At 53.2% G+C, this 26,274-nt stretch overlaps 2 long non-coding RNA genes across 6 annotated transcripts; one reads left to right on the top strand and one right to left on the bottom strand.

Annotated features, from left to right (window-relative positions):
- Positions 1 to 9,990: 9,990 nt before the first annotated feature.
- Positions 9,991 to 25,960, top strand: LOC141276130 (uncharacterized). 2 transcript variants are annotated; one of them, XR_012325095.1, is made up of 3 exons: positions 9,991 to 11,846; positions 13,942 to 14,081; positions 24,975 to 25,960. It is a non-coding gene; the product is annotated as an uncharacterized lncRNA (long non-coding RNA). The 2 variants fall into 2 exon arrangements; XR_012325094.1 differs by lacking the exon at positions 24,975 to 25,960 and adding an exon at positions 15,199 to 15,296.
- LOC109551063 (uncharacterized) lies at positions 12,809 to 18,883 on the bottom strand. Of its 4 annotated transcripts, none has more exons than XR_012325091.1 (3): positions 18,590 to 18,883; positions 16,488 to 17,423; positions 12,809 to 15,709 (listed from the first exon to the last, which is right to left on the bottom strand). It is a non-coding gene; the product is annotated as an uncharacterized lncRNA (long non-coding RNA). The 4 variants fall into 4 exon arrangements; XR_012325092.1 differs by lacking the exon at positions 18,590 to 18,883 and having other exon boundaries at positions 12,809 to 15,233; positions 15,444 to 15,709; positions 16,488 to 18,568; XR_012325093.1 differs by lacking the exon at positions 18,590 to 18,883 and having other exon boundaries at positions 16,488 to 16,647; positions 17,308 to 18,566.
- Positions 25,961 to 26,274: the final 314 nt, after the last annotated feature.

Genomic DNA, 26,274 nt, shown 5'->3' with positions numbered 1-26,274 from the left:
AGAGGCCGTGTTGGTTGTATGCCTGGAGCACCTGCAGGCTCAGGCCTGGGGGGCGAGCTGGGCAGAGCCATGCCCTTGTCCCCAGGGCCCAGGGCCTGCCTCCTCTTCCCTGCCTGGTCCCTCCCGAGGGGCCTCAGTCACACTCACAGCTTTGGGTCATCGGTGGGCAGCACATGCACGTCTGACCCCTATCAGGCACTTACTGTCACTGCAGCCGCCCTAGCAGCCTCTGGGCAGAGGTCAGAGAGGGGTGGAGGGTGACGCGTGTGAGGCAGGAGATAGAGGGGCTCCAGGTTAGACATTTACAGCCAGCCTCCTGTCTATACTTCAAGATGGAAATTACAACAGGGTAAGAGCTGGGCTTTGTCTCCAGCAGACACTCAGATAACAGTTATGGCCAGGCCAGAGAGGGGCTAAACCCTGCCTGGGTAATAGATTAAGAGGTGACATGTTTCTCATCCTTGGGGTCAGGGAGACCTTGACTTCACATGCACAGAAAGGTTCCCTGGGGATCATAGAGGGAGGGGACGCCAGACCGTAATCAGTCTTGCTATCTTCCCAAAGCCCCTCGCGCTGAAATCCATCTTGGCTAAAGGATGCACACGCGCATAGGGTAGGGCCCTGAGACCAATCAGCTGTGGGGTGAAAGCAAGACGACTGGCCAGAGGAAAACAAAGACGCGGAAGACTGCCCCCTTGTAAATGATTAAACTTCCCAAAGGCGCGACGCTCTCTGAGCTCACCCATGCGTCTGTCCGCAAGTACTCTGCTTCTCTAATGAACACCTCACTTTCCTCTCTACCTTCCGTCTCTTTGTCAAGTTCCTTCTTTTTCAAAGCACACGAGAGCTGGGGCCCAGACCCTAGTCACTGGTCCTCGTGGTCTAGTGGTTAGGTCTCACCAGGACAACCAGGGTTTGATCCCCATTCAGGGAACTAAGATCTCACTTCAAGCTGCCACTCACTGCTCTCTCCCCATAATCAGGCGGAGAAACACCAGTGCAGAGCCCAGTGTGAACCAGGGAGTCTCACTGACAGTGTGGCTTCCTGGGGGCTCTCGACATGCTGAGACATCTAGCAACGCTGGACCCATATCCCATAGAACCATCATCACCTGGGGGCTGCGGCAGCCACCCACCTCCAGCCCCACTGGGGGCTGTCACACACCTGCCCTGTGGCACGCGGCCTCTGTGTCATCAGCACAACGTGGATCCGCCACGTGGCCCTGAATGTAAGGAGAATGTTATTCCTCAGACTGGCGTGGCTCCACTGAACCCAGGCAGGGAGAGGAAAACCTGAAAGGATTCTGACAGCAGGAAACTAACAGGAAATGAGAACTACTGGCCAGGCGGCAGGAGCATAGACACTTGGTGTGTGTGTGTGTCTGAGTGTGTGTGGATAGGATCTAGAGATGTAGACATTTTAATTTCTGCCAACACCTTAGCCGCAGGCCCCTGTTGGTGGAGTATCAGATCAGATCCCCAAATGAGCAATTAGAGAAATTGGCTTTTCAGAGAAGCACCTCTGGCAAAGTAAGTTAATTTGGGAAAGTATCATAATTCAAGACGCTGACAGGAGGGAGTCGGGGTGGGGGGGGGGAGGGAAGTGGCTGGACCCCGACACCATTCCATCCCGGCGGGGATCCCACCTCACAGGATGGCCCGGGGTCCTGACAGTACCCCAGGTTCCCCCTGTCTTGCTCAGGAACATGGGCTCCGGGGTCCTCTAGGGCTGGCAGACCACTGGGTGGGCACAGCGGAGGGACATGTAAGAGTCGTGTGCAGAAATGCAATATGGGGGTCATGTAGCGATGCAGAGGGGGACAGAGGCAGGACAGCAGAGCCAGGGCCACCTCCACCCACCTGGGCCCACCTGGGGCAGAAGTAGCAGGCGGCCCCTGCTGGGCTGATGAATTAGCACAAAGGACCCTCTGTGGGTGCAGCCCTGGTCAGAGCCCACGGCCAGGGGGCTGAATGCAAGCTGGGCTTCACCCCACATACCCCTGGGCCTGGACTGCAAAGGCCTCCTGACTGGGATACAGAAGAGCCCTTATCCACCCCTTGGGCCACCGCACGTCCCTGCCCCAGACCGTGGGAGGAGCAAACAGACTCTGGGTCTCCGTTCTGCTGGGCCTCACACACCTAGACCTGCCGTAACAGCAGCTCATTTAGACCCCAACACCCAGACAGCTCAGGACACCAAGACTTTGGCTGGTCACAGGAACTGAAACCCAGAATTATTGTCTAACGAGTGAAGCTGAAGCAATGGCATCTTCATTGCTTCCCAGCCAGGAGGTTCCCTCCGTCCTTCCTGAGCTCACATCCTCACGGTACACACCTGGGCGCCAGGCCCCGTGCTGCCCTTTCGCAGACGCACTCCAGTGGACGGTGTGCAGGCTGCTTCCCCCTGGAGCAGGCCTCTCGGGGCGTCTTCCCAGCCCACCCTGATGCTCCTGTGCTGAGAACCGGCCCAGTGAAGCACCGCCTACAGCTTGTCTCCACGCAGCTACCAACCTCTACAGAATCACCTTTCGCTGCCACCTGTTCTTGAGAGCATCCTCGGGCCTCCCCTCCCCCGTGCTCTGTTGCAAATGAGTCCGTTCCTTTCAGAAGGGATTTGGAGCCCCCGTACCCTCTCCTGGGCATCATCTCTGAGTCTCAGCTCTGGAGCTGGACGCTGGGACCACGGCAAGCTCTCCTCTGCGCGGCGGCCCTGCCTTAGCAGGGGAGCACACGTGGAATGTGGAGGGAGCGGCTGCAGCCCCCGGGGCTTGCCCTGCTGCTGTGAAGACACCACCTCACAGTGGGGGGGAGGCGATCAGGGCCCCGGGATCCTCATGGTGGCGCCCCCAAGGGGAGCCTCGGTTCTACAAGCAGGGGCTTAGCCTCTGAAACAGGTAGCTGGGGGGCGGGATGAGAAGTCTGAAGGCCGCTCCTCCTGGGAAGCAAGTCCACAGTCTGCAGGCTGGGGGGACTGGGGGCTGGGAGCCCTGTGTTCTTGGCTGTGCCCTGGAGACAGGGGTCCTGTTCTAGACCCTGGGCATCCGAGACAACTCAGAGCGAGCAGAGTCCTCCTTACGGCCACCCCGTTCCGATGGACCAGATCCCAGCATTGCCCACGGGTGTCTTCAAGCCTTAGAAACAGCCGGGACATTCATTTCCCACTGTGGTCCCACAAGGCACAGGGTTAATTTCTGAAACTGACCATCAGAAGTTCACCGCTCAGGGATCCTGACAGAAAGGACCTCCATCAGCAACATTACACAATTGTCTTTTTATGCCTCGTGCCCTGCCCGTCAGTCAAGGGGAGACAGAGCCATTTCCTTCCTAGTGCTGTTCGCGTGACCACAGCGCCTTAAGGCCCACACGCAAGTCCCTGCAGCCGAGTCGCCAGAGCCGCCGCCTGACGGGCCCCAAGTCGGAGTCCTTCGTCATCAGAGGTACCTGCATAACTGGCTCCCCACCCACCCCTCCTGGCGGGAGACCGGCGCTGCCCACACCGAGCGCGGAGGCTCGGGACCGCCCTCCTGCCAGGACCTCGCGGCCTGTCTCACCTGCCCTCACCCCTGACGTCAGCTGCTGCTTTTCGAGGCAACAGGACAATTATTAGGCTTCAGATGATGTATTAATTAGCTGTGCTAACCCTCCTCAGAAAGGACACTGGCTGCGGGCATCTTCCTGCTGGGTCTTTGTGATCACAGACCATGTAATCTCCACCTTGTCCCTTGGCAATGGGGACACTTTTTGCAGGTTGAATGAGACTGGGACACTTCTGACTTCCCCTTGGAGGCCAGTCATTGAAATATGTGTTTCCATTCATGGCAAAGCCCCCCAATCCACATGCCAGAACCTGGGGACCCCTGCTCAGTTCATCCAAAACTTTTGATTTTTGTTTGTTTGTTTGGCCACGCCACGCAGCTTGTGGGATCCAGTTCCCCGACCAGGGATCAAACCCGGGCCCCCTGCACTGGAAGCGTGGAGTCTTAACCACTGGACCACCAAGAAATTCCCCATCCAAAACTTTTAAATGCAGACGTTCCTAAAGGAAAACACCTGCACTACCTACCATGGAAATTGCCCTAATATTGTTTCTGCATTAACCAACACCTTCTCTACACCAAATACAAAATAGTAGTGAGGAAGTATTTGGGTACATGAGGAAATACTCAAAAGTAGGCTTAAAAAATAAATCACACACAGCGTTGCATTTCATCATAAATTATGTATGGTTTCTTAGAAACAACACAGAAATTACAATGAGGCAATAAACATTAAATATAAGGTATGTGTTTAATTCTAAATTAAGTAGATTTAAAACTGTTTATTCCCAGCACTGCTTAAAATGGTCACATGGCAAAAACAAATGTCTCTAATCTGTTTTTATTTCTGTGTCATTTGTCCCTTTAACTGAATCTCTGTGAAACAATTAAAACAAAACCTATATCCTATGCCACTGAAGGGAAACAAAATCCCCCCATCCCAATGCTCTTTTAATTAGAAATAACCCATCTCAGACATGAATTCAGGGGAAAATCTGCATTAGGACTGCAATGCTACTACTTGAGAACCTTCGAAATTGTGTTCATCTAATTGAATGATCTTTGCTGAATGTATCCAATAGATTCTTTCTCCCTTGATAGTTTTCACCCAGTGAATTTTATAGGAAAACAAAAACGTCAGGACATCTGGGCATATGAAAACGCCATAACAAATTATCCTACAGAGACTTTTGCTAAATGGAAAAGTAACAAACATCAACGAAACAAGCTACTGGTACTGAGAGAAAGCATAGTAACCTGGTAGTCCAGGCAGCATAAACGACAGGCAGCCCCTGCCCTCAAAAAGCTTAAAGACCTGATGGTTGGGGAGTTCGTGGTACCCTCCATACTGCCTGGCACAGATGCTGTAACATGACGTGATTCACCGTTCGCCATTCCTGGACTCTGCAGCACCACACACACACACACACACACACACACACACACACACACACACACACAGAACAGAACTCGAAGGTGGGTAACATGAACCACGTGGGTGAGGAAGGAAAGATACAATGTGGATGGGGAAGAAGAAGATGCTTCTGCAAACAGTTGGAGATCCCTTGAAGACCATCTCCAACCTGGTGCGATCCTTGGATGCCCACATTGACTGGCCAGGGTGTGAAAAGTAAGATTCGACGGTTCCTGTACTGAACGTACATTGGAAAATGTGACCTAATGCCACAAGTGATGTTCCCTGAGGAACTTCCACGCTACCTGAAGGGACAAGGCCCAATGATGGTTGAATTGTTCATCTCCCACCTCCATTTGTATTTTTATGTTTCATAGAACACCTCCCCATTCACCACGGTTGCCCACAAGCCTGTTTAATAGTAAATATTATCACAGATTCTTAGCATTGGAAAGACTCTCAGGGGACAGCTAATCTTCGTGCAACTGACCCACTGACATGTCTTAAAGAAAACAAATGTAAAGGAAGTTCAAAACAGTAAAGACCCAAGACAGGGCACCAGTCATTGTCAGCAGATTTGGTACAAATAACCTCTTCTTAACTCCATAGAGTGAGCCAGGCTCAGGCACCCTCTGACCCAAATGTGTCCTAAAGACCCCACTGCGATTACAGAACCCAGGAGTGCTATACCCCAGGGTGAAACTGGGATGTAACACCACATTTGAGAGAAGATGATGGAATAATTTGCCGAGGGGAAAACAGTTTTTAAAAGTTGGTGAACAGTTGCAATTGGTAAATGAGGGCGCAAAGGCCCAGCTTCAGGGCCGCGTCCTTGGGTCACACAACAGTGTCAGTGTGTCCATCTGGGCGCTGTCATCAGACACACAGATGTCCTTCTGAGTCAGACCTTGACCCAGAGGGAAGGGAACTTGATAGTATTTCCAACAGTGTCACTTCCAGCAGAAAAGACCTACCACTTTGCATGCTTCTGTCTGGAAATCTGGGGTAAAATCCTTATGGAAAAAGGTGGAAAATCTTAGGTATGTAAAGCGCTAAGAAAATAACAGAAAACATTAAAACACCAACCCTGGAGATTACGGTGATTTTGTTGTTGTTTTGTGCCTTTGAGCCTTCAACAATCCCATTGGGGTGGGAGAGGGGCAAAGAGAAGTGAGAGCTGTTGTCGGAGCTAAGGGGTTTTGTATTCGCGTCAGTGGTGCTGGAAATTTGCTTTCTCGTTCCTGAGGTCTCACTCTTCTGGAAATCACAAAACGGGGGAGGGGGCGGAAGCAAGGAGACCACCGTGTGGTGCGGGCGCCTTGGCGCTGCGAGGACTCACCTTCTCCTGATGGTGGAAGGCCACTGCCCGCTCTGCCAGGACAAAGCCCCACCTCAAGTCGGCTCTGGCAAAAAGGCTCTTGGGACTCAACCGTACCAACATTTTCTTCTGTGACTTCTCGATGTTTCTGATGCGCAGAGAAAAAAAAACCCTCTCTCACTTTGGTTTTGGGTGAACTTCAATTAAACACTTAATACAAGTTTTTAAAATCGAAGTAAGTTCTGAAGACGGCACTTATTTCTCCTTCTATCAGATCTGTTGTCTTCTTTGTATCAATACTAAGGCTCCCTAAAGTGAGGGGAGCAAAGTTTCTCAAAATTCCAATCCCAGAGCTGATTCTGAGTTCCTTCCAGGGCGCGGGGCGGAGCTGAGCTGATGGTGAGATCGAAGCCATTGCTCCAACAGAAGCAATTATTCTGCAGTTTGGGCTGAAGGCGACGTGAGCTCCGCTCTCCTCTCCTTGTGGATTTCATTACTCGCCCTGCATCATCACTTAACTCCACCGTTCATGTTTAAAATTTAATTTTTCTTCGAGGACAGCAAGCTATTTGGCCCAGACAGAATGTCATCTTGAATGGCGTGACAAGAATTCTTAAAAGCAGCTGAGATATTTGGAGAACTTTTCTTCTCTGACTCTCTCTGGCAATTCTGTTCCCCAGAAACTTTCACAATGAGCTGAATTGGATCCCCAGGGAGGCGGCTACCTCTGAGCAGAGAGGCACCCACCGGGGGAGGGCCTGAATCACATGGGTGCAAATTCACCTCACCCTCCACGCTTGGGAAAGGTGTCATTGATTCTTTGCTCGACTGCGGAGGGCTCTGTAACATTCACACGTCCTGGGGGCTCGTGGGTCAGCTGTCCGTTACTGTTGTCATCTGCTTCTCCCAGCTTGGAGACGCTTGGCCTAGCTGAAGCTGGGTGCTAGAAACAGGGGTCAAAGGCCATTCAGGTGGAGGACCCTTTTTCAAATGAGCCATGTGAATCCATGAACTGATGTCTTTCGGTTCAGCTGCACATAAATTAGTAAGTAATACCTGATAAGTTTCTCTCCATCATGTGTGTAAATAATCTTTTATTTGTGTCCCTTCCAATAAACAAAATCTCTAGGTTGTAATCCATCATCCTTTTCATCTCCTGGGAGCTCACTGTAAAAGTAGTCACCATTTTTTTTGAAGTGTCTCAACAAGACCCTGTCAATAACGTAATAGATTTCCTTCGAACCAAAATGGGTGCAAATTTCCAAAATATTCTTTTCCTCATAAAACCATTTTCTTAGATGCCCAGTGTGTTAAAGAATGTACCCGCTGGAGTCATGGCAATTGGGCTTCAACAGACACTCTAAGTTTTGTTTTATCAGGTCTAAGCCATATTTGTGCGGTTGGATCAAAATTCCCCCTTTTGTTGCCGTATCTGTGTCTCTTTCTTAGTGGGGACCTCTTGAACCTGTAGAAAGAAATCTCTTATAGGGTTAGCAAGGTTAATGGAGAGCAGTGGACAGTCTCAAGACTGGACAGGAAGCATATTTAAGGTTGCCTGTTTGGCCACAGCATCAGCGAGCTGATTTCTTTTAGCTTCCATGGTGTCAGATTTGGAATGCCCTATTGTTTTAATAATTGCTAACTGTTCTGGCAGCTGTATATCTGTAACCTGTTTTGTTTTGTTTTTAAATTTATAAGTTGTGCTGAGGAGGTTAAAAACATCATTGTTTTTACAGCGTTCCAAAGTTGCGTGCCACTTCAAAAGTGTAGCGACTGTCAGTATAGATATTTGTTATCCTGGCCTTTAGCTAGTTGACAAGCTAGAGTTAAGGCAATTCATTTGGCCAGTTATGCTGACTTTGTTTCTGATAAATAAAAGTTTTCAATGATGTCCACTGTGGGTGTTACTGTATATCCAGCTCAATAACGTCCTTGTCCATCCTTTACGTAGGACCCATCTGTAAATTAAATCCCATCAGCCTTATCAACAGGGGCTTCCTGTTAGTCATTCCTGGAAGCAAGAAAATAATCTGTTAACAAAACGTAGCCGTGGTTGTTTCCTTCCTGTAGTGCTGGAAGCAAAGTTGCAAGGTTAGGGTTGTTGCCTGGAACCAAGGGAGTATTCAGTGCAGAAAGCAACAATACTTCATGAGAAGCTAGTCAGCTGAGTGTGGTGAGAGCTTAGGAGAGACTCAACTGAGTGTGGGATATACATAGTGAAAAGAGACCCTATTATTGATACTATTTCTTCAGTAGCCTTACATGAGAGAGCTGTTTCTGAAATAACCCTCATACAAAGTGGAAGTCTTTTGCTACTGAGTCTTCAGCATAAAAGCAAGTCATCTCCAAGTATTTTTGTAAAAGCATCAGAATAAGACAGTAAGACAATAACTGTCTCTAAATGACAGAAGGCTCAAAAAGCATGCTTAAAGACCTGATTACAATGTGATTGTCAAGGAAATTGAGCCATTTCTGATATAGAACATCTTAAGATAATAACTGCAATCATGACTGACAACATACCATGGCATTTTAAATTTTAGGAACTTCATATAATTTCATACATTAATAATATTTACCTATACAGTATAACTTAAGAAGAGTTATTATTACTCATTTGACAATGCTTCCCAGCTGGAATTCTCAGATTTCACTCATTCACTCATAGGACAAACTAGGTTCTGGGGATCCAGGATGACCAAGAACCACTTACTGATTTCAAGAGGCTGGGTTAAGAGGGTCTGAAAAAGGCTACAAGGGGATGTGCTGAGCTGCAGGAGGCAGCCCAGTGATTCTGGAATCAGGCAAGCCTGGGTACGGCCCCAAGCTCTGTATCCTTGGGCAAGTTACTCAACCTCCGTAAGCCTCAGTTTCCCGATCTGTGACACAGGGATAATTCGATGACCCAAGTCTCTGTCCGTAAGATGCTCTCGGCTGCAAGTAACAGGATAATATACCTAAGTCACGTTTAGAACACAGGACATTTACTCAGCACAAGAAGCCCACGGGCAGGCGATTCCCGGGCAGACTGCACGGTCAGGCTTCAGTGGGTCTGGCTCTGCCGCCATGCTGTAGCCAAGTCCTTCAGTTTGTCTGGAACATTCTGGCTTTAGCACTGGCAGTCCAGGGTCCTGGGAAATGCCTCAGTCCCAGGCAAACCCTGGACGTCAGGCTTCCCACATCCTGCTCTGCTTCCTAATGGCAGCAGTGGGAATACGCTGAGGACTGCACTGACAATGGCCAGGACGGGAATTCAGGGCTAGGGCTGACTCCCTCTTACCAAGGAGGCAAAATCTTCCCCATGGTTCCCCTTGCAGATATTCCCTCACAGCTCATTGGTCAGAACTGGGTCACATGACCACTCTAGACCAATCACTAGCCAAGAGGGGCAGGAGTGGCACAAGGGCTCAGCCAATCATAAGGAGCTATGGGTGGGAACAAGGCTACCAGTGTCTGAGCGCTTCCCGGCTCCCCATGGGAAGCACTTCCGGGATGGGTGTTAAGAGAAAAGAATGTTCCAGGAGCCCCCGTCCAGCGGGACAGGGGAGTCTGAAGCCCACCGTGAGAAACCTGCCCCGAAGCCCTGCCCGTCTGGCTCTCCCCTTACTTTCAAAGGCTGGTGGGATGTGCAGCCGTGGGGGATAGAACCGGGGATGCTGAGGTCCGGGGGGACGGGGGGCGGGGCGCGGGGAATCGAAAAATGGGAGAGGGAGAGCCGGCGGGAGAACCGGGGTTTCTGCGGGAGGACCTGGGGCCAAGGCAGAGCGAGCAGGAGTCGGGCCCAGGCCAGATGGGCGCCGGCTTGGTGGGAGGCCGTGTGGGTGTGTTGTCTCCAAGCCCGGGGGTGGGCGGGCGCTGAGGCCCTTCTGCGCTTGTTCCTGAGGCGGGTGCTCCCCAGCCCGTGTTTGCGTTGGAGCATGGGATTCATTTGTTTTTCAGTCTTGCCAGTCCGCCCCCCTTGTCACTGCCATACCAAATAGACATTTGCTTCTCCTTCTTGCCAAGTCCCATATGGTCAGCGGGGGCGTCCTCCATGCAGTGACTCAGGGACTCCCCGCTCCGTGCAGCCTCTGAGGGTCCCGTCTCAACGCTTAGCTCCCAGGATCGGAGTGGAGCTGGGACCTTGTCCTGGCCTGAGCCTCTCAGTGGCCCCTTGTCTACGTTAGACGGCCTGGAGCCCCTTGGCCTGGGTGACGCGGGCCAGCTCTCTGGCTTGTCTGTGTGAGCTCTGTGTGGTCAGCTCCCAGTCTGAGAAATGAGATATAGCATCACCCACCACCTCTGGTCATTGTGAGGACAGGCCCTGGCCCACAGGAAATGCACGAGAAATGCTGCCTGTTCCTCTGCACGCTTCAGCGTAAAGTGGCAAAACAAACCAACACCCAAACCCTAAGTAGTTTGTTCTCATGCATTCAGTGCATCCAGCTGGTGTGGTTCTGAAGCAAGTTTGATTTTCAGTGTTTCTGTTGATGTTCAGGACGATCCCACGGTGCTGGGCCTGACTGAAAAGGCCGGCGGGGACCCCGAGGGCACCGTCCTGGGCTCCCTTTCCAGACGGTGGGGGGCCGTCCTCAGCCTGTGTGAGAGTGTGCAGGTTGGAGAGGGGAGGGGAGGAGGGAGGCAGTTAGCTGAGGAAGAGCTCCTATTTGCCCAATTTAATGCTAAGGGATTTCTGTGGGGCTTAGTAAATGGTGTTGGCCACTTCCAGGCCCCCTTCAGGGTTTCCTAAGGCTGGATTAGGGGCTTATCTGTTCAGGGCCCTGGGTTCTACTCCTGTCCTGGCCAGAGTCTCCTAATGACAAGTGGCCCGGGAGGCTTCAGTCGTCCTCGCAGTGGGACGTCCCTGCATGCTTCCTGGGGGCCTGCTGTTCATCCAGGAAGTGTGTAAGGAAACCATGTAGCGTTTGGGGCAGGGGCGCGTGCTGCGCGTGCCCCCCGGCCCTACATCAGTACAGTGTCACTGAACACTGTGTTCGAGACTATTATTTAGGGAAAACCAGTTATCAAAGGAGGGAGAATATGGTGCACTCAGCTGCCAGGGGCTTGTTAAATGTCAGATGGGAACCGGGGGTCGGAGTTTGCCGACATCTGTAACTGAGCAGAAACGTCAGTCCTTGCTTTGCAGAGCTAAGCTGGGAGGCACATGGGGTCCAGAGGAGAGAAGCAGCAAGTAGATGGTAAGGGACCCATGCTGGGGGGCAGATGATCCTGCGTCTCAGGGGCATGGGTGCAGTGTCTCAGGTTCTAACTCATTCAGTAAGTCACTGAGCACCTACTGTATACAGTATACCTACTGTATACCATACGCCTGTTACGGTACGCCTCCTGGATGCCATACGCCTGTTACGGTACGCCTCCTGGATGCCATACGCCTGTTACGGTACGCCCACCGGATGCCTACTGGACGCCCCACGCCCGGTCGGGCCCGCCCACCGGACGCCCCACGACCGGTCCGGCCCGCCCACCGGACGCCCCACGCCCGGTCGGGCCCGCCCACCGGACGCCCCACGACCGTTCCGGCCCGCCCATTGGACGCCCCACGCCGGGTCGGGCTCGCCCACCGGACGCCCCACTGCCGGTACGGCCCGCCCACCGGACGCCCCACGCCCGGTCGGGCCCGCCCACCGGACGCCCCTCGCCCGGTCGGGCCCGCCCACCGGACGCCCCACGACCGGTCGGGCCCGCCCACCGGACGCCCCACGCCCGGTCGGGCCCGCCCACCGGACGCCCCACGCCCGGTCGGGCCCGCCCACCGGACGCCCCACGCCGGGTGCGGCCCGGCCACCGGACTCCCCACGCACGGTCCGGCCCGCCCACCGGACGCCCCACGCCCGGTCGGGCCCGCCCACCGGACGCCCTACGCCCTCTCTACCTCATCGTGTTGCACCTTTGTGGATCTTACTGGATGGTGTGCTCAGCCCTGATCAGTAACCATGGCCTTGAGGAACACAGTGCACTGATTCATTTGGACCTGAATAACAGGGCTTACTTTTTTTTTAATTAATTAATTCATTTTATTTTTCGCTGCGTTGGGTCTTCGTTGCTGCACGCAGGCTTTCTCTAGTTGCAGCAAGCGGGGGCTACTCTTCATTGGGGTGCGCGGGCTTCTCATTGGGGAGTACAGGCTCTAGGCATGAGGGCTCAGTAGTTGTGGCTCATGGGCTTGGTTGCTCCGCAGCATGTGGGATCTTCCCAGACCAGGGCTCGAACCCGTGTCTCCTGCAGTGGCAGGCGGATTCTTATCCACTGCACCACCAGGGAAGTCCAGTAGGGTTTACCTTTAAGCCCAGGATGGAGTCAACTTCAAATTACATGGGCTGCCAGTGGGGAAGGAGACGGTCACCTGGAGGGAAGTTGAGGAGACTTTTACAGGAGAATGAAGGGCTGCTGAGAGGCAAAACAGCAGATGTCCACTGAAGTGGAGTAAAGTACGCCACCTCAAAGTATGCCACTTGGTCATAAGGATCATTTTGAGCTGAAGGCAGTCTTTTTCTGTTTGGTTGGTGTTTTTCGTTTGGTTGGTTTTTTGTTTTGTTTCTATTTGGGGTTTTTTTTGGGGGGGGGGGCGTGTTTTTTGTTTTGTTTTTTATCCTGAAGGCAGACTTGAAGAAACAGACACCAAAAAAGCTTTCTGGACTCCACCTGTTTCCTAAAAGCGGGGCATACACTTATAAAGTTGTCTTCCGCTCCCCTTTCTAACTAGGAAGAACCAGAGACAAACCTAGACCCTTATCACCTAGCGACATCCCAGGAGGAATCTACGTAACAAAACTCACTGACTATTCTTCCTCTTCCATCAGTCCCCCCACGGGCCTGCCTTCCACAGTTTGCCACCCTGGAAACTCAAAGCCCTGTCACTTCTCCGAAAGTTCATCATTCCTTCAGTTAAGAGTCTAGGTGCTAACCCAGGTACTAACGGCTCTTTTGGGTTGCTCATCGCCGAGTACTCTGACGCACGTGTTAATAAACTTCTGTTGGTTTTTCTTCTGTTAGTCTGTCTAGTCAGTCTGACGTCCAGGGCTCCAGCCGAGGAAGCTAAGATGTGTGGAGGAAAACAACTTGTTTCTTCCTCTCATCCACCATGCTACTGTTTATCGCACCATTTTATAATTAGGGAAACTGAAGTTCAGGCAATGTAAGTGATCTCCCCAAGGCTACACAGCGATTAAGTGGGATTGGGGAGAGTCTATGCCCAGTCGTTTTGAGTCTTTGTTATTTGACAGCTTCCTGGGCCTCAACTAGGTTGTTATTTGTGGTCCAAGATTACACTGCAGCTATCTTGGTAGTCCCTACAGGTGGCAGAATAAAGTCTTAAATAGAGTAGTGTTCAGTAACAGAATTGAAAAATTCTTCTAGGGGCTTCCCTGGTGGCGCAGTGGTTGGGAGTCCGGAGTTCGTGCCCCGGTCTGGGAAGATCCCACATGCTGCGGAGCGGCTGGGCCCGTGAGCCATGGCCGCTGGGCCTGCGCGTCCGGAGCCTGTGCTCTGCAATGAGAGAGGCCTCAGCAGTGAGAGGCCCGCGTACTGCAAAAAAAAAAAAAAAAAAAAAAAAAAATTCTTCCAAAAAAGATCACTGTCTCAATAATTTGAAGTTTAATATTAAATTTCAAACCCATCTTCTAGCTGAATGCCTTCCTTTACCGTTTTGTAATAATGTCCCTTTTATTTCCAAGGATCGCTGAAGCAGTGAATTTCAAAGACTCCGTGAGGCCTGCAGCCAGTTACCATATTTCCCTGGAGGAATCACTACCCCTGGCTCTCTCAGGGAGTGTTAGGCGCTTCTCTTCACGTCATCCGTCTCATGCACAAACAGGTGAGGTGCTCTTCTTTGATTTGGTTTAGCATTTAGGACGGTTGTTTGTCCACATGCTCATAGAAAGCGTCTTCAGTAGTGTGGTGGCCTGACTTGGCATTCTGCTGCCTCAAGAGCCCCTTCCTTTTCTTGATCTGTAGCAGAAAAGCTCCTCCGGTGGCAATGAGGGTTGATCTCAGGGTTTTAACAGGTAAAAGGCATCTGAGGCCAAACTGAAGATTTCACACAGTGCTATAGCAACTAGGAATGTTTCTATGAATAGAAATAATGTGTTTTAGGGGGAGGGAGATGTGATTTGTGGGGAGTGGGGATAAATTGGCCAGTTCTCAGTGGTCTTGTGTAACAGCCAATGGCAAGTGAAGGAATGCCTTCTGCCTGAGAGAAACACACTTGAGAGCTTAGAACACACCATTAAGTTTGCCCTGATGCATCTTAACTTTACTTTTTTTCTACATTGAATTTATTTTTCAATGGATGAAAGTACCCAAGTTACTGCTAATGTGTATGTGAACCGTCCACTTATTTTTTTTTAAGCAGAGGTCTTCTTAGAAGCCCACATGATTTAAATTTATTTATTTATTTATTTTGGCTGTGTTGGGTCTTCGTTTCTGTGCGAGGGCGCTCTCTAGTTGCAGCGAGCAGGGGCCACTCTTCATCGCGGTGCGCGGGCCTCTCACTATCGCAGCCTCTCTTGTTGCGGAGCAGAGACTCCAGACGCACAGGCTCAGTAGTTGTGGCTCACGGGCCTAGTTGCTCCGCGGCATGTGGGATCTTCCCGGACCAGGGCTCGAACCCATGTCCCCTGCATTACCAGGCGGACTCTCAACCACTGCGCCACCAGGGAAGCCCGAGGAGAGACCTTTTTTAACAGCAGAAAGTTTCTTCTGTCTTTCCTCATTAAAGTAGGAGGTTCCAGACATCAGCTTCAGAAACGTACTCCAACCCACCGGCCTCAGTAGCATATTGACACAAGGGGCTAGGCAGCCAACACTGGCGCGTTACATTTGGATAATTAGCCACGAGTCTGGTCTTTCCACCAAGGGTGACATGCAAACTTGCAGTTTCATCAGACAGAGAAGATAAAGGCGGGTCTTTTCTTCATGTCTCCTCATTTCAGACCATCCAGCTCAGCGGCAAGCAGCGCGCCCAAGTCTGCAAATCAAAATCCATTTGAATTTGTTTAAGGGGAGTGGAGCGCATTCACTGATCCAGGCATGTGCCTTCTGGGCTGTTGCCTCACCACCTTTGGAAAAACACATGCGGTGGGGCCCACGGATAGGCCGTGACTTGTCCTGCAGGGATTTGAAACGCCGTGATTGGCGCTGTGCCCTCGCGGGAGAGATCTGCTCCTCAGGCACTTACCTGACAGGTCTTGGTTCATCGGTGATTCGCAATGATTTTGCCCTCCAGGATTTCGGGGGGGGCCTTGGTGTCATGAGGACGCACTTCCTGTGTCTGGAGGACGATGCATTCTCATGGGAAAGCGTGAGTTGGGGCAGAGTGCTTCCTCGTCCTGGCAGGTTCCCCATGGTCCAGAGGCAGAAGCGCCGCGGCGTTGGTGAAAGTCCTCAGGACCTGCTGGCGCATGTGGGGGAAGCGTCTGCGCATTGCTAATGAGGCTTCTTGATCTGTCAAGACATTTAACATTTAATACGTGTCATTAATGATTCAGAGAAGCAGCATTCCGTGCTCTTGGGAGAAGCACGTGCCAGTGTGGGACGTGAGCATCTAGAGGGACGGGAGGGCCCTGCCTCCCTCGGCTCACACGGGAGAGGGGTGCCACCCCTCCTCGTTCCCACAGGCCCCGTGGCAGGTGCTACACACTGGGGCCCCGCTGCAGACGTGCTTTTCTATTGAAAGTCAGTGAGAAAAGCAGGGTTCTCAGCTTTCCTTAAAAAAAGGTAATAGAGTTTTTGAGCAAAACCATCTTCCATGTCCCTGACAAGAGCCGCCTACAGTGGCTCAGAATATGACCTACAGCCCTTCAGGAGGGACTAAAGGGCCTTGACTCTGTTTAGTGGCCGCATTAATACTTGGTGTTGCTTGACTGTTCTCCTTTGCTTCTGCATTTTCTCACTTCTCTGATTAAACTTATTCTCTGGCTGAAGTTCTTCCACAGACAGAAGGCAGGCGGAGCACGTTGTGCGGCCCGTCTCGCCTCCCGCACCCTTTACTCGTCACAGCGTGCTGCTGCCCGCTTACCTCCCACCTTACCGGCCCTTCCTTCTCGGTCTCCTTTTCAGGCTCAGCCTCCCCACTGCAAGTTAAGCGTTCTGCAGAGGTGCATCCTGGGTCTCTTCTCTCCTCACTGTATTTCTTTCTGTAGTTAACCTTATCATTCCCCAGGCCTTCGAAACTGCCCGTACGTTGATGGATCCCAAAGTTATGTCTCTAGAATATTCCTACCTCTTAGCTCTAGATTCATGGGTCCAGTTGTTTCCTTGATGTCTGCATCTGGATGTCTCGTGGGCAGTGCAGCGTCCACAGGCCAAAGTCATCTCCGGTCCCTCACTTCAGACCTCGCTCAGCGTTTCCACTTTGCTAAACTGAACCACAGTCCATTGACCTGGACGAATCAAGAGAACCCATTCCTTGTATTCCCTTTCCCTGACTCTCCTCGTATCCAGCTCACTGCTAACTGTTGATTTCATGTCCAAAATTCCCTGAAATCCACCCAGCTTCCTCGTCTCCACGGCCTCCACCCCCAAGCGCACCCAGTGCCGTTTCTTGCCTGGTGCCCGCGCAGCCTCCTAGCTGGACTCCTGCCCTCTGCACTCCCTGTGGCAGATCGAGTGCTTTTTTAAGAAACAAGTCTGGTCGTCTGCCTCCTGTACCACTCTCCTTTTCTGTCTCTGCCTCAGCCACTGGGCCTTTGCACACGCTGTTCACCCAGCCCAAAGCCCTCTCCTCCCTCTCTGGTCACTGCTGGCCGCCCCGTGCCTCAGCTCTGTTGTCATACCCTCCTGGGCCAGGGGGCGCCCCTGCGCTGTCTCCCGTTCCTCGTTGTCATACCCTCCTGGACCAGGGGGCACCGCTGCACTGTCCCCCATTCCTTGTTGGCATACCCTCCTGGGCCAGGGGGCGCCCCTGTGCTGTCTCCCGTTCCTTGTTGTCATACCCTCCTGGGCCAGGGAGCACCGCTGCGCTGTCCCCCATTCCTTGTTGTCATACCCTCCTGGGCCAGGAGGCGCCCCTGTGCTGTCCCCCATTCCTTGTTGGTACTTACACGCCTCCTGTGGCCACTCACTACCTGTTGCTCTTTTCTGCTAGACTGTCAGCTCATGGTTTGGGTTCATCATGGAATGCACAGCACACGGCATACAATAGGGACTCAACGAATATCTACAGTATAAAATGAAGTACAGATAATAGTCCTTGGTAAATGGAAATCAGAGGTTAGAAAAGGCTGCTGACACAGTGTGGCTGCGGTGGCTGCAGGACCCGAGTCCCGGTGTGAGACACCAGAGCCAGGGTGCTGCTCTGTGTCTCCTCCGAGGGCGAGGCCGGGCTTCATCTGCATCTGCCCCGTGTTTGTGTTCACGCCCCGGGCAGGAACTGCAGTGCGCTGCTGAGCTGGTAATTTAATGAGCACAGACGTCCGTCCATCAGACAGTCTGGTTCAGCTACTGTTTTAAGAGATTTGAAGATAAATCTAGTGCGAAGGTCAGTCACTTAAATCGTCTGTTATTGTCTATTAAGGAAAATGTGTACAACAGGATTAACATGTAGCTGGCCCTCCATGTCTGTGAGTTCTGTCCATGGATTCAACCCACCTCAGATCGAAAATACCGGGGAAAACATTCCAGAAAGTTCCCAAAGGCAAAACCTGAATTTGCTGCAAGGCAACTATTTACATAGCATTTAAAATGTATCTACAGTTGTGTACACGGCTTGTACCTCATTTTAGGTTTTATGAGATCTGGAGATGATTTAAAGCATGGAAGGAGGGGCATAGTTATACGCCAATGCTATGCCAGTGTCTATAAAGGACCTGAGCACCTGTGGATTTCGGTGTCCTTGGGGGGGTCCTAGAACCAATCCCTGTGGATACTGAGGGACCGCTGCAATTCACAATAAAACATGGAAAAAGATATTTATTTTTCGAGACACTGAACCATTTAGTTGTTACAAGTATACATACATTTTAAGAAGCAGTAATTATAATGTAGACAAGCTTTTTATTCTCACAGTTAATTATAATTGTGAAAGGCAGGGTTATCGCATGGAGAGTCACCAGATCACATCCCCCGCAGATTAAGTTGTATCATTAAAGTGTACCCACCGCCTCCTTATTTGTCTGATTTTTTTTTTTTTAATACTTGTGCTCTAAAAACACGGAAGTCAGAGATATGGGAACATATGTATATGTGTAACTGATTCACTTTGTTATAAAGCAGAAACTAACACACCATTGTAAAGCAATTATACTCCAATAAAGATGCTAAAAACAAACAAACACACACGGAAGTCAGTGGGGCGAGTGTGATCTGGGCTTGTGCCCGTCTCACCTGCATCAGGTTCTCGGAGCTGTGGGTGCATTTTCACAACTGAGGGTCTCCTTAACTCCATCAGTTGGCGGTTTGACTCCTTTCTTCCGTGATTTTTATTCCACCTGTTGAAACGTGTGGACAAGTCGCCACGCCCTTGCCAATGGATTCAAATGGCCCAGCAGCCTGGGAACCCTGCCCCGCCCTCTCCACGGAGGCCCGTGTCTTCACGACAGGCCCCCGTGTCACAGCCGCTGGCTCAGGGGCTGGAGGAGGATGGGCTGGGGCTGCGGCCGCAGGAGGGCCTGAGACTACACAGAGCTCAGCCCCCGCAGGGCCAGGGCCCTGAGCCATCCTGGGGGCTCCTGCCCGGCCTCCAGCCGCTCCACCGACGGCCGTGGTCACCCCTCATTCACGTCTCTGAGCCGTCTCGTCTGCGCCTGGACTCAGCGCACCTTCCGTTGGGGCAGGAGCGCTGCTCTCCCTGCGGGCGGAGTGACCGCCCCGGTTCATGGCCATCGAGGAGACACAGGAGCTTCCAGGGCTTTCCTGGGGGTGATGGCTTTGAAGATCCCAGCGGTGACACACTCCCTTCCTAAGGATACGGGTGAGAGAGCTGGGGTCTCCCCTCCCCTTCTCTTTCATCTGCATCCGTAAGGACTTTCTGAAGCAAACCTGACCCAACCTGCAGTATCCACAGAGGAACGCACAGGCCCCTGTGACCTGCTAGGGGCAGGTTGGATCAGGGCTGACATGCCGCAGTCGGATCTCCGCTCAGCTCTGTGTCGCCGCGCTGACTCTGTGCTCAGACAGCGTGGCCTCCAGCAGTCACCAGGCCGAGGCCTACCTCGTTCACACCAAGCAGGAGACACAGGGCCTGTCCCAGCCTTCCCAGGTCTCACTGCCACTTATCTGCCCTGATGGTGTCACTGCTGGCCCGGCCGCACCGTGGCAGGAGCCAGCTGCGTGGTTGGCTGAGACCCACATGACGGGGCGGCGCGTCTCCAGGAAGATCAGGGCCCAGTGAACCAGGAGGCAGGTCAGTGGGTGCTAAGCCGCGAGATCTTCCTGCGACCAAGGCCAGGGAGGTGGGCTCGCTTTCTTATTTGTGAGCTTCTCCAACAGAGTGGAACAAGGGAGAGGACAGAAATGTGAGCTGGTACATACTGGTGAGGGTCACAGCGGTTCAGGGGTCACGACCTTCCCAGGCAGCCTGGGATACAGAGGGTGGGCTCCCCAAACCCCCCTTTCCACTCTGAGTGGGACTGAGCATCTTTGAGGAAAACGGTGAGAAGTGTTAGAGCACAAACGCGCTTGTTGTCGTTCTCAGCCCTCGGGCCAGGCGTGAGGCAGATCAGCATTTCACAGCATCTTAAACTCCGCTGCCTCCTGGCAGAAACAAAACCACACAGAAATGAAAGCAGCATCTCCCTGGGGGGTGCGATGTGATCCCCTTGGGGGCCGCACCTCCGGCTGAGAACCATTGTCTGCAAATCCTCCATCCAAGGAGGTGTGTTCGGAGGTCTGCATTGTGGTGTGTGTTATTGAAAACAGTATTTTTCCCAGTCGAAGACCAGTTGAGAGACAGACAGGGAGAGATTACCTGTATTGATTATAAACGCCTTTGGCTGGACATACGCTGTAAAGCAGTTAAGTCACTTAGAAAGGAGGTTTTTTCTAATTATGGAAAACCTGTGTCTCCTGAGAAGGACCCCTGGACACAAGACCCATGAGAACTGCCAGGGCCAGGGGCGTGGCTCACCCTTCAGCGTCATAAAGGACACCGTCCTAAAGCCAGCTGCTCATAGCGTCCCTGGAGTCCCGGCTTCTCTCCAACAAGTCAGGAGTGAGAGAGCGAGGTGGAGGTGTGAAAAGGTCGAGCTCAGCTCCTTTCTTCTCATGTGAAGAATGAATAACATGTTGATATGCGGCCTGCAGAAGGCCTTGGAGAAATTCAACCCACGGCGTCTGGGATGAGTGATTTATTCCACGGGCAAGAGGCACCTGGAGGAACAATCGAGAAGGAGGTCCAGAGTCAACAGTTCCGGGACGCTTTTGATGCGGGTGGAGAGTAGAATCTACCCCTGGACCTCGGAGGCCCTGGATGGGCCCTGGGTGAAATGACTGTGTCCTGGGTCCCCGCTCAGACCGCAGCCTGGTGTCTGTTCCACAGTAAAACCAGAGCACGCGCCTCGGAAGCCAACGGGAGGGGATGCTGCTGCCAGCCTGGGGGACAGAAGGCCGAACCTAAGGTTTGAGGGGTGTCGCGCGAGTCCGGGTGGGAGCCATCGTGGCTGGGTGTGAACGCAGGAGGGAGAACGCCCGAGTGAGACAGGGCCCCCCCAGCTGTCAGGGGAGCTGGATAAAACCAGGAGAGGCCAACCCGTGACACCCGAACGTGAGCGGTTCTGAAGTCGAGGCAACTGCCCTGAGCTGGCCGTGCTCTCCCTGCTGAGCCCGCCCCTCACCGGCTGCGGCGTGTGCAGGGAGCTTCTCCCTCGGCCCTGGGGATGGACTGGATGCCTCGGAGCTGCCTCATGGATCAGAGGAATCATGGGGTGTCTTAGTCCCCTGGGCCGCTGTAACAAAGTCCCACAGACTGCTTGTCTACAACCAGCAGACATTTATTTCTCAGGGTCCTGGAGGCTGAAGCCTGGCCAGGTTCCAGGGAGGACTGTCTTCTGGGCTGCAGGCTGCCAACTTCTGGCTGGGCCCTCACGTGGCAGAAGGGGCGAGGGAGCTCTCTGGGGCCTCTTTAATGAGGGCACTAACCCCACCCATGAGGGCTCCACCCCATGACCTAATCACCTCCTGAGGGCACAAAGAGATGCTTGGTGGAGGGGGTGGGGCTCTCTGGGCCCCAGCTCCAGCCTGCTGGGCGCTTCCACTCTGGTCACCCAAGTAGAGACCGTGGTGCAGTCTGGGGCTGTGATTTGACCTCTGAACCCAGTAGTACTCTCCAACTCCCCCTCCCGCCTCTGCTCAGGTGCACAGGCATCTCCTGGGCCATGGGCTTCTCGCAGCCAGGAGCTCCAGAATGGCTCCTGGGAGAATGCCCCTTGGAGGGAAACTCTGCCAGACCCTTCTGGGCACCCAGGGCACGCACTCAGCTTCTGGCCAGCGTCCTCCGTGAACAGGGTGATGCGACCCCCTCCCTGCCAGGCCAGGGCGATGGTGCGTCAGGGTGTGTGCCGTGTTCAGAGCCGCCCTTGCAGGCTGTGCCGGCCCACGGTGCTCTCCACAAGCATTCCTTCCCTGGGTGCAGGTCTCTGGAGAAGGCATCTTGTTAGCGTCCTGATTAGGAAATGACCTAATACATAGCTTTAGGTTCTGTCAGAGCCTGACATTCTCTTTCCCTTTTAATGATCCTGGTAATCATTAGGAGGGTGAAAACTCTGTGTTTTCTCTTCTTGTTAAGGATCGTGCTCAGCTGCAAGAAACAGAAGAGACAACCGAGAGCCTGACCCGATGGGGATTTACTTTCCTCCTCGTCAGACATCCGAGGAAGGCGGTTCAGGGCCGGTGTGACAGTTCTCGATGCCCTCAGGACCTGCTGTGGTGTGTGTCTGGGGCACCACTGTGCTGTCTTGTGGTTACAAGAGGGCTGCCCTACCTCCCACATCACAGCTGCATTCCTGGCGAGAAGAACTGGGAGGGTAATGACAGAAGGGATCAGCCAGCGAGTCCACCCCTTAAAGGCATCCTCTTCCCCTGTCTGCATTTCGTTGGTCAGAGTTCTGTCACATGACCAGCATGTGTCCAGGGGGTTCTGGGAAATGTAGTTCCATAGCTGGGCACATTGCAACTCTGATCTCCAATGGTGTCCTGTCCCTTAGAATGAAGGGCCCATGCACACAGCTCAGGCACCATCTGGGCCTGCCAGAGCCCTCAAGGAGGTGGGTCTGGCTCTGTGGGGCCTCCCTGGGCCCCTCCCAAGGTCTGGCTTCTGAGCAGTGGCAGCCAGACAAGAGGTGAGGGACCCTGCTGACGCAGACCAGAGTCAGCCTCCCCATCCGCCTCCAGTCCTTGTTGCCGTGCCAGCAATCTGTCTAGAGGGACATTGGGGAAAGCCTCCCAAATCCTTCATCCTGGGGGCACATCCCTGAAGTCAACGCATCAGGTGCACTGGAGGCTGGTTCCAGAATCCCACGGAAACTGAGCCACGGACGAGCAGAGGGAGGGGTTGCTGCTGAGGGACCAAGCGAGCTTGGACACATTAGCAGTTCACTCTGTTCCAGAAAACTGTGTTTGTTTGTCGGGACGTCCCTGGTGGTGCAGTGGTTAGGAATCCGCCTGCCAGTGCAGGGGACACGGGTTCGAGCCCTGGTCCGGGAAGATCCCACGTGCCATGGAGTAACTAAGCCCGTGCACCACAACTACTGAGCCTGCACTCTAGAGCCTGTGAGCCACTACTACTGGAGCCCGTGCACCTAGAGCCCGTGCTCCACAACAAGAGAAGCCACTGCAATGAGAAGCCTGTGCACCGCAACAAAGAGTAGCCCCTGCTCGCCACAACTAGAGAAAGCCCGCCTGCAGCAACAAAGACCCAGCACGGCCAAAATAAATAAAAAATTATTTTTTTAAAAAAGTACTGAGAGGCAACAGACAAAATGACATTTTATTGTGCTGTGCTGCTGGTGTTTTGGACACCTTTCTCCTGACTTCCCCAGACTTCCTGTAATGAGCTGCCCTGTCCTACATGTATAGCAGGAGCCTTGCAGAGTCAGGCCAGCTCTCCAGGAAGGTGGTTCATTAAAGCTGGCAGTCAGGAGGGCCTGTGGAGCTGACTGTGCCACCAGGGCCCCTGGAGCCAGGAGCTTCCTTCCTTCCTCCCCTCCCCTCCCCTCCCCCTCTTCCCCCCCTCCCCTCCCCTCCCCCTCTTCCCCCCTCCCCTCCCCTCCCCCCTCTTCCCCCTCCCCTCCCCTCCCCCTCTTCCCCCCTCCCCTCCCCTCCCCCTCTTCCCCCCTCCCCTCCCCCTCCCCTCCCCTCCCCCTCCCCTCCCCCTCCCCTCCCCTCCCCCTCCCCTCCCCTCCCCTCCCCTCCCCCTCCCCTCCCCTCCTCCTTCCCCTCCCCCTCCCCCCTCCCCTCCCCCTCCTCCTCCTCCTCCTCCCTTAGCCTGGAGGGACCAGCTGAGATTCCCCAGGCACATGCTCTGGTAGATGGGAGCCTTGGCCGCTGAGGCACAAATAGTCCCAAGTACTGACTCAGGGGGTTCTTTTGTCTCCCTCCTTTTTCCAGGGATCTGAGAGATGCAGTGTCCTGGTCAGGAGCCCTTTCTCCTAACCACCCTCTGGAGGGGAGGGTCAGTGGGTGGAAAGGGACCTTTGCTGTCTCTTCTCCCCCCCACTTCCCTGCAGGGGCGCAGAGGGAGAGGCTGTGCTCAGGGCGCTGATCGGACAGACCCCCTGGGCAGGCGCCGCTGCTTTCTGAGCAGCTGCAAGTGCTGTTTTCAGAAATAAGCCAGATTCTCAGTCAAGGTCCTCAGAACCCACGTGTGCGTGTGGAAGGGGTGGGGATGGAGGTGAGTTTCCGATGTGTGCTCTCCAGAACAAAGTCCCCCGACAGCTGGGGCGGGAACCGCTGCCTCTCAGCCTCCCTGTCTGAGATCCACATTAGCTCATAAAAGGGAGCTGCACAGCGTATCTAGGGGCTCAAGTGACGTTCTCAAGATTTTGTCTTCCTTTTGCTGTCTCACATAGATTTCTCCATTTGTGCTTTGCTGCTTTGCATATGGTACCAAGATAGCTGCCTGGGTCTGAGTCTCACTAGCACCTGCGTCTTCTCAGAAGCTCAGCATTTTTCTTTCTCAACAGTTTCAATGAAAACTCCAGAACTGTGTCTCCTTGGTCCACCCACTGCTACATGCCTACCCCTGGGGAGATCTCTGGCAGGGGGATCTGATGAGGCAGTTATCCGGGCTCGGGTCACGTCACTGTCTTAGATCGGGAGGGGATCCAGCCCCCCGACCTCACGGAATGATGGGGGTGATGGTTCACCGAGGAGAACGCAGGTTCGGCTTCTAGACGGAGGAGGACTTGGTGTAGACCCAGCAGCACCAGCAGGTGGCCGTCGCCCTTCAAGTCCAGCCCGTCGTTGCCCCTTCCTTCCTCCCCAGACCTCCTACCGGCTGGCCTGCTTCCTGCCCCCCCTCCCCCCTGCAGGTCCCGCTGTCCCGGGCCATCCACGCTGACACGGCTCCTGGGGTGTGCACGTGGTGTCTGTGTGGTTAGACTCTGGGCTCTCGGAAGGGCTGTGTCTCATCTCACGTCTGCTCTGTGACCCCAACTCTTAGCACATCGTGTCTGCATCTGTCGAGTGTCAAGGTCGTGCGTCAGGAATGGACGGAAGGAGGACTGGAAGGGAGCCTGAGTCGGCCAACATGCTTTCCTGCTCTGACGTTTTGCAGGTTCTCGTGTCTTGGTCTGTATCATGTCCCCGTCGTCGGCCTGGGACAGCTGCAGAGAGGGCGTGAAGTCAGGCAGGAGGACCCGTGTGCTGCCTGACCCTGCGGACTATCGTGACCTCCGGTCACCTCAGGTCTGGATGTCCACTGTCTTGGTCCAGAGCATTGTTCCATGTGGGGATGGCTGCGGGGTATTTAAGGCTGCTTTTTCCTTTGTTTTGGCTTGTGTTTCTTTGCAAGCCCTGGGCAGGAAGGGCCAGGAGGACTGGGAGGCGAGTCCAGCTCAGACACACACATCTGGTCACACACAATTGTGTGACCCTGTCGCTGATTTGGGGTGGTCGCCACAGAGCTGGTGTACAATAAGTGCTCGATAAATTACAGTCAAGTGAATGAGTCAGAGGAATGTGATTTGCTGCGCCCCAGGCAGGTGGGGCTTAGGATTCCCATTGTTTCGGTGGGATGGGGTCGGAATTAATAGGGTCCCTCATCTCCTGCTGCCATTTTGAAAATATAGCTTATGAATGTTGAATCAGAAAAGAGATGGGATGGTGGTGTGGGCCCAGGTCTCTCCAAGACCCAGAGAAATTATTCATTACCAGAACATTTTTCTTTTCTTTTCTTTTTTTTTTTGAGATTTTGCCTCAAATGTCTTTAAGAAGCTAACCCCTCTCTGCAGACAAGCTGGTGAATCACAATGATGAGAGTTTCTCAGTGAGGAAACAATGAACCGTCATTGAAAGCATTTAAAAAGAGAGGGAGTGAACGATTGCTACGGCTTCAGGAAGAGATCATTTTCCGGATGAATTGCTAAAGTAGGAGGAACCTGGCCTTTTCTGCTGTAAGGAAAGGATGTTCCGGAGATGAAGCACTTACAGAAAGCGCCGAGTGCGAACTGAAACAAGAAGAATTAAACAACCATTGTTCTCGCCCATTCCTTGCAGTCCTGGAATGTTTCCAAAGTTGAGGCGCTAATTAAAAGAAGAATGTTCTCCTCAGACACATCTCAATGGTATTTGTTCCATTTTATCCCTTTATGCCATAGGGAGCTTGTGGCCTCCGGGCCGTGCACAAGCGCGTGCTGTCTGGACTCCGGGGTCTGTGTCTGTGTCTGACCCAGCAAAGGTCCCGAGGCTCACTGAGTGTCTGGGGAGGACAGGGGATCTGAAGGTCCTCACCCACTTAACCTTCTGCACGAAAATGGTGGAAAGCACAGGCTTCCTCTTGCAGAATCCCCACCCTCCCAGGGAGCCTGGATTGGAGCTGCCCCTTTGCAGAGGGACCGCCAGACTCGACATGAGTT

This window comes from Tursiops truncatus, chromosome 13, assembly GCF_011762595.2.
Source record: "Tursiops truncatus isolate mTurTru1 chromosome 13, mTurTru1.mat.Y, whole genome shotgun sequence".
In the NCBI taxonomy this organism is placed as follows: Eukaryota; Metazoa; Chordata; class Mammalia; order Artiodactyla; family Delphinidae; genus Tursiops; species Tursiops truncatus.
The sequence above is the reverse complement of the archived record's forward strand: the minus strand, read 5'-3'. Positions and strand labels throughout refer to the sequence as shown.